Source organism: Asparagus officinalis, chromosome 6, assembly GCF_001876935.1.
Source record: "Asparagus officinalis chromosome 6, Aspof.V1, whole genome shotgun sequence".
Classification (NCBI taxonomy): domain Eukaryota; kingdom Viridiplantae; phylum Streptophyta; class Magnoliopsida; order Asparagales; family Asparagaceae; genus Asparagus; species Asparagus officinalis.
In genome coordinates this window covers 14,262,482-14,271,022 of record NC_033799.1, presented here as the reverse complement: position 1 = coordinate 14,271,022, position 8,541 = coordinate 14,262,482, and the positions used below count along the sequence as shown (strand labels likewise).

Sequence of the window (8,541 nt, the reverse complement as noted above, 5' to 3'; positions counted from 1 at the left end):
CTAATTTTAACCCCATTAGTTCTAATTTTAACCACTCTCCGTGCGCCTCTCTCATTTGGGTACCGTGGGCTCCAACTAAACAAGTACCTAACAACAAATAATTACAACAAATCACAAGATTGTTCTGCAGATGCTGCAAACTCCCAAATACGCATTATGCATTGATTAGTGAATTAATTATCGAAAGAATATGGTGATTTCAGTGATCGTGTCGACGTTGTTAACAACACAGCAAGGATTTCACGGCTTGAGCACGACTCCAGCTTTCCAATTAGTTCTAACTCATGTTAGGTCTAATTGGGTTTATGTTAGTTCTAACTCAGTTCCTGTTAGTTCTAACTCAGTTCCTGTTAGTTCTAACTCAGTTCTTGTTAGTTCTAAATTAGAACTAACTATTTAGAGCTAACATGAACTGAGTTAGAACTAACACGAACACGAAATCCAAGCGAAGATAAGAATACCAACATCAAATTTTAGCATCAAATTCCTGCAAGTTAAGGCATTCAACATTTCTTCAGGGAGAATACTCCATGACAAAATCCAAGCAAAGATAAGAATACCAACATCAAATTTATCAAAAAAAAAGCTTCGCCATCTCCTTCCTCAGCTCCAGCACCAAGATCAGCTCTTAAAATTTCAAACCCAACAGGCATCTCTTCGCCATCTTGACTAACAATCTCCTTAACAAGCAATGGCTTCTCATCAAATTCCAAAAAAAAAAGAGTGGCCTTGTGCCTGGTGGCGACGACGAGGAGGGCGAGGGCCAGGGCGATGAGCTTGAGAAAGCCCTTGTTTTTAGGGAGAGAGAGAGAGAGAGAGAGAGAGAGAGAGAGAGAGAGAGAGAACTGGGTTTGAAGGATTGAGAAGAGGAGATAAGGTTATTTTGGGGATTTTAACTTAGCTGACATGTAATAATTGTTAAAAATGGGCTGCAGCACAAAATGTCACACTTCAAGGGGCTGAACCACATGGGGGGAAACTAAGAGGGGCTGCAGCACATGAAGTTTCTGTTTTTGGGGCCTGGACACATTTTCCCCAAAAGAGAAGACATAAGAATTTGACAAATTGCAGAAAACACTGGAAAAGGAGCTGAATATGTGTACAATAATAAGGAGAGAAACAAAATGATGAATAAAATAAGGCAAAAGAAGAAATTCTTACATATAGCGTAAAATATTGATAAAAAAAGAGGATTGAATATTTCAGTACCAAAAATTAGAGTTTTAATTTAAATGTGAAACATATACTTATGATTGTAACAGAAAGATTAATAGTCCAAGAAATATTTATTTAGGGTTTTACTTAATTAGTGAAACGATCAGGAGTGGTTTTAAAGATAATTTAACCATACTTCTATGATACGTTGATAATCTAAAGGATAAATAATAAATACATAAGGTTCCTCTCAGTAAATACAATGTCATAGATCTCATAGCGGGAGTCCGTTGAAGATTGACATTAGCCATGAGGTTCACTCTGAATTGTTGATTGAGAAAACGAATTACTTAAAAAAAATTGTTATTTCTTTTGATAAGTCCAATACCAGTTTCAGCACAGTCAAAGAAGCTGACAGCTTCGGATCAGATGGCTTATATATTGCTCATATCTAGCTCATCTTTATGTATAGAGTTTTTATTATGGAATACTTTATATATATAGTCGAAGAAAAAGAAAAAAAAACTAGGGTTAGTCGCATTCACAAAGAAGAATACAGTAAATACAGACAAACATAAAGATGAGAATAAATCACATATATTAGAATATCTGAGATGCCTGAAAGAATCATACTTCGTGTGGGCAAGAAAACCCTCTTCTCACAACACAATCAGATAACATTCACTCCCAACAATCCGATCTGCAACAGAAGCGTCCCTAAAAATAAAGCGTTAGTTGCATATAGACCGCTATAATATCGTCCTGTAGTTTTATTGTTGCAGATAGAACCCCGAGAGAATTTTCTAACCCCTTTCAGGGGGTCTACCAGCAACAATATAACAAGCAGCATGTTCAGTTTGGCGATAGTAAAACCCTGAAGATAAATGCTCCCCCGCAACACATAGCATTTGATTCACATAAGAAAAGTAAAGATTTGAGAACCAAGTAAAACACTTTTAACACGAAATATAGTAGTACTAAGATTGTTCACAAGTCAGAACACTAAAGAACAGCAGCAGGTCGAAACTAGTTAACTGTAATTAAAAATTCAAGCTCCAACATGCTAAATATGTCATAAAATGTCTAAAAAGTGCCCAACTCAAGAAATGGACCAACGTCCTAACAACATCCAACAGTCCACAGTATCAGAAACAGGCTAGAATATTCCTCATTGCTTGCAATCAACTCCAAAGCCATCCGCACCGTCACCAAACCTGGTCACAAGTTGGAATATGTTAAACTCTTAAATGAAAGCTTGTGATATTTTAGGTAAAAAAAGTGGGATTAAAATGGCATATATCCCATCAATGTTTATAAAGCATGAAATGGAATAATCACATAAAATGTAGGATAACAATAATAAGGATATGAATAACGCATACGAGTGGGATATACACACACACTTAAAAATATGGTTATTTATTCAGTGGAATGCAGCAAGAGAATGTTTAGAGCCTTTTGCTAGGAATTAAGAGGCTGCCACCTCAGATTTTTTGCAGCCACATCAGCCCCCATTTCACCCAAACAAATACAGTATTTGATGATACTGATGTAGCCTCACAGCTACAGTAGCTTCACACACATTACAGCCCCAACCAAACAAATGTGCAGACAACATTTACAAGCTGACAAGTATGCTTATTATCATAACTCCACAAGAAATATTCACATTTACAAGCTGACATGTATCCCAACATGTATCCCAACAGATGTGCAGACAACAACAAAGGCTTTATACTGAAATTGGAATCAGCTACATCAATCCTAGTCTTTCATTCACTAATTAAGATAAGGGCTATGTCATCGACAGATCAATGAATCCTATTCCGAATGTCTGAGCTTAGAAACAGAGAATGGAACGACTTAAAAAGAACAAGCATCTACAACATGTCTTGCAATTTCCTTTACCTTGTCTACTAGGTTTTTCTCCATTTGGATTAAAGGCTACAAGTAACCCACTGCACAATGTGCATTTGATTCATAATAGTCATTACTACAATAGTAAGAACATATTTATTTGTTTAATGTGTGTACAACAAATGATCTATGGTTGAAGTTTGTTATGCGATGATCTTTATAAATGAGAATTCAAATTCTGCGAAAGACAAGAACACCACTAGCCAATAAGACTGAAATTTCAGATGATATTAAGGGAACTATTTAACTGAATAATTTATTAACTATCTGAACCAAATCAAATACACATGAATTTCAGCATGTAAAGAGAGTATTTAATTTCCGAAGGAGCATCTGAATCCATAAACAGATTCAAATTTGAATTCAAATACGGATTCAAAAATTTCAGATTAACTCAAATATGAATACCTCAATCTTCAACCGATTCCATCCCTAAGCCTAATTTTGGGCCTTGAGAACATCTAAAATAACAAGGAATGCATTTGTGTCCAACTCCCACTCATCGATGCTGATACAAATTACTAACCCACAATGTCTATTCCTAATTTTCTTTCATGATGAATATCTACATATGTATTTTTTCGTATCTTTTAGGCCCTCATTGTAACGTTTTTAACTTTTTCTAATCAATGAAACCGTAGAGGTTAATACTCAATCCATCACACATGTTTGTAAATGCCCCCCACATAACTAATAATTGTTGTTTCTTTTATAAATCCAACACATTGTTAATCCTTCCTATCCTAAAAGACCTACTACAATTGTAAGGAATGAAAGTCTCAAAACTATCCCCATTTCACACTACTTACTACCTGGGCCATCATATATGTTTCTAATTACATCAATATGACTGCTAGAATGTTTACAAATTGATTTAATAAATTGTTAATTGCATTGATAGCCCCTCTGTATTATTGTTCACTGCAAATTATCAACCCTGAATGTGGTATTTAGCACTTTACTTAGTCTACTAATCTCCACATTTTAGGATAGTTAACTCTCCGTCCAATTTTTTCCCACATGTGTCCTCCACTTAGAAAGTTCGATTATCAATTAAAATAAAACATTGTACTCTAATTGAAAGTTCAGTTACCAATTGCTTTTTCATCAAATTCTAAACCAAACACATTGAATTCAAGGAACCTTGATCACACAAGAAGCAATATAAATAACCAGTGATGTTCTAAGAATAGTTATATCTGACAAGTTAGGGAATGTAAATTGAAATCCCTTAAAAGACTGCCACAGCCGCTACAAAGCCTGCATATTTTATGACTAATTTGATTTAGATACCAAAAGCTAAACAGAACATTGCTCTGGGCAGTGGGCATAACAGATCTCCATATCGATAGGATACAACTAAGGCATAAACATAAGTATAAAGAGGAACAAAGGAGGCAAGACAAGGAAACTGGTGTTGAAGTGACAAACGAACTCATTCAACATCATTAAGTTACATATTTAAAATAAAAAAAAGCAAAATCTAAGCCCCAGGAAATGACATGGAAAGAGCAATGTTGAAAGCAATGAAAAAGAGACAACATGACTTCATATAAAAAAAGATAAAAATAGGCACTACATAAGGCAAATAATTTAAGGTAGTGAAAGATATGCAAGCAGCAGCAAGATCCTAATCCACATCCTTGCATAATTAAATATTTAAACAAGCTATGCAATTTGACATGTCCACTGTCTCATTGATCAATAGGCAAACTTTAGCAAAGCCATAAATGTTAGTAGTAATAATCATGTCAAATGTATAAAAGTCGTTCATGATTTATAACAAATTAACAAGACAAAAACCACAGAAACATGATAGGACAAGGCAACAGAAATAACATAGGGTAGTTCTTCATTGACCGGAACTTATTTATATCCTAAATGTCCCAATTGAATGAAAACGAACACCCAACCAAATCAATCAATCCCTTGAGCAAGTATGTGTAGTCTAATTAACAATATTTTTTTTTCATTCATGAGCTAGTTAAAGATCTTATTCACCCTACTGATTTTTTTTCACACAATTGAATTGCACCAACTTCAAATATTGCAGTACATAACAAGAGAATCTCCAAAGTCCAAATCGCATATCATGGAACTCATAGAGACTGTACATGAAAATAGAAACGCTTCAAGACTTATACCAAACAATTCATTTATCAAATTGCCGTGCTACAAACATAACCATAGGTTTTTTTCTTGTAGAAATGAAACGGATGGAACAATCATGACATGATTAGATGAGCATGCCTTCCCAGGCACCAATTCACAGACAGTCCTAAAATCTCCATGCTTTGTCGATTAACTGAGACGGTTACAGATTCCCACTCAATGCGGATAACTCAAGATGCTGACCCTAACTAGCAAATGTTAAATTAGGACTGAATGCAAATTAATAAATCAAATTTCCAGGCTACCGAAAGGCGGGCACAAATGTTGAATCTTAATAACAAAGTTTGCACATACCAAGCTACATTACAACAGCCTAGACATTCAAAAATAGCTTTCCTTAATTCAGCTAGAAAGTAATACATTTATGAGTTAATATTAAAGGTTCTACCAGAAACCTGCAGCATTCTAAACCATGAGAAAGGGTGATTCGGCTAAAAAAAACACATTCATATCAAGAAGAACCACCGAAGCAAAACGAACAATCTCAAGTCAGGTCTCAAGAGAAACTACTCCCTCTACGCTGTCTCCCAATTCCCAGTCAATGAAACCACTGCCAAGAGTACAAAATCTTTCCAAAAGGCCAAGAGTGCAAAATCTTTCCTTTAAGCTGGCTCTAGATTCCGCCTTCTCATTTACATGTTAAATATCTCCATACATGTCTTTGTCGCTTTAACACAATCTTGAACGATAGTCCAAATAATTTTTTTTTATTAAGCTTCATTCCCATTTCTCTACTACATAAAGTACCATTTGTTTATTACCACAAAAATGACAACCAAAATGATGTGATTTGCTTTATGGTCTAGTTGATTACTTTCACTTTCATATTTAAAGATCACCAATCATTCAATAAACTTCATGTATCATTCCTAATGTTGTCTGGGGTACAGAGATCAATATTTATCACTTCACGATTCAAATTTCTTTGCCATTCTCATTTAATAGTTAAAAGCATATGAAGATTTCAAGGAAGTGAAAAACGTAAGTTGAACATTGTCCCTTACCGTTCATTCAGTTTTTAAATATCCAGATAGATGCTTGTCCATTTTCCACCAATTCGTGTACAAACAAGAGAACTCGTGGATAGAACCACAACTTTTAGAAACTAAAGAGCGTGCATGAGCAAGCAATGCATGGTTTCTTCAAGTCGAATAAAAATCAACGCTTAAGTACCAATAACAGCACATATACATTTAAAAGCTAAAAAGAAATTTGATTGTTAGAACACCTATGACAAAAGACAGATTAATTACCATCTTAGATGAATTTACTCTGTAGAGAGAGTTTGAAAATGATCGACCTTAGATGTCCATAAAAACAACTACAAAATGCAATATCCACCTTATAGATCTAGAGAAATTTAAAAGTAATATTTCTAATAAGCATTAAAAATGTATTTTTATATATTTGTTTGAGGCCATAAGTTTCCCAACAAAAGAGGTAAATTCATTTCAACCACTTGAGTTACTCATGAAAAAACTCTTAACTGAATATAAACATCAAAATGATAACACTGGCAAACAACCAAGTTGTATGGTGGTTGATGAGTCTTGTTATTCTTCTGCAACATGTATATAATTCTTAACAAGGGACATCAAGCCAGCAATAATGGCAATTTTGCACATAAAACAGTCCATGCTCAACAACATTTAACTGTAGCAAGGTATGCTAATTTGTCTGTACCAAGATGAACTTTTCTTGGCATAAACAAATTCCTTGCCAACAAAGACTACGAGGCACTACTTAAAGAATTTTTGGCTTTTGGTTGCTTGCTGGAAAGTGTGCAACCTCTTGAGCAAAATTTTGAAAGGGCAACCGCCAAAAAGCCTTCCGAGGTCACAGAAATCAGAAAACTAACAGAAGGAATAGGCCTTCATTTGCGTGAAACAAAAATAAACATCTAATCTTGATTTTGAACAATTTCTCCCCAGTTTTGAGAGTTGCCAAGGAGCCAGTGAGCAGCATTACACACAAAACTCAGCTTTCTTTCAGAAAATGCATATGGTTCATAAGCTTTTTTCCTCCTATAACATAAAAAAAACAAGCAGCGGACAACCATGTAGGAATAAGTTCCTAAGACTTGCACCTAAGTTGCATAGGTATGGGTTCGCGTACGGAACACGGCAAATTTGCAAGAGGCAGTCTCGGGACATGGCTAAAACACATAAGCAGTGATCATTGTTCTGAGTTAGACACACATACAACCCTTTGAAATCATACTTCTTAACTGAATATGGGTTGGAAAATTTTCAAAAATGGATGTGATTTGTAGGATATATATCCAAGGAATGTGTGACAAGTAATTAAACTTTATACTAAAACATGTATTGCGTAACATGTCTAAATAAATGAATGCATATGCTTAAAGAGTGCCCAAGAAGTGATGGGTACAAGTACGAGTGCAGGAAGTGTCGGGTACGGGGGTACTGGTACAAATTCATCACAGAAGTATGCAGGTATCATATAAACTATCTACAAAAATAGCACACGCAAGGCTAGTTTATTATGTTTGACTAAAAAAACTATTGAGTCATATTAGCACTATGAACTAAGTTGCTAAAATGAACTAAGTTCAAACTCCACTTCATCCTAAACACTCCAAATTACTACTCAAATCTCCACTTTATGAAATAGCAAATCAAAAATATTGAACACGCCAAAGATTCTAAAATAGTTACTGAACTAAAACAGTAATATGAAGGATTAAAGGAACTACCAAAGCAGTACATATGGACAAGAACAAATATGAAGTCAAATTATAACACTTGAACAAAGTGAGTAACTTCCTTATAAGACCTTTGGGCAACTCGATTCAACCTAAGGCACTCAAATCCTAATCAAAGGTTTTCATTGCAGTAGCATGCTCAACACATCCAACAATCGAAAGACTCAAAATCTTAACAGTATTGCAAAATCTGAAAGAAACTACTTACAAAAGAATCCCCTACTGTTGCTGCTGCTGGTTCTGCCCCTGCTGTGGAGGCGGAGGCGGCATCCCAGGCCTAGGCGGTGCAAACACCGGCACCTGCCCACCCGGCGGCGGGGCCGGCATTCGGCAGGTCATTGGTGGGCGGCGGGGCGGCATCCAGCCTGGCCCGGGCGGTGGCGGCATTCCCAGGGCCTCATGCATCGTCCTGCGTGGTGTGGCCCATCGGCCTCCCCCCAAATTGCGGCGGCAACCGGAGTATCGGCCTGGCGGCGGCGGCCCACCTAGGCCTCCCGCCAAACTGCAATCTGCATCGGCCCAGGCGGCCCACTCTGCATTGGCTGCCCTGGGAATCCTGGCATCTGAAGGTG

The 8,541-nt window shown here is 36.3% G+C and overlaps 1 long non-coding RNA gene across 1 annotated transcript; it reads right to left on the bottom strand.

The window, feature by feature from the left end:
* On the bottom strand, positions 2,159 to 8,292 carry LOC109845370. The gene is made up of 2 exons (XR_002248323.1): positions 8,178 to 8,292; positions 2,159 to 2,369 (listed from the first exon to the last, which is right to left on the bottom strand). It is a non-coding gene; the product is annotated as an uncharacterized LOC109845370 (long non-coding RNA).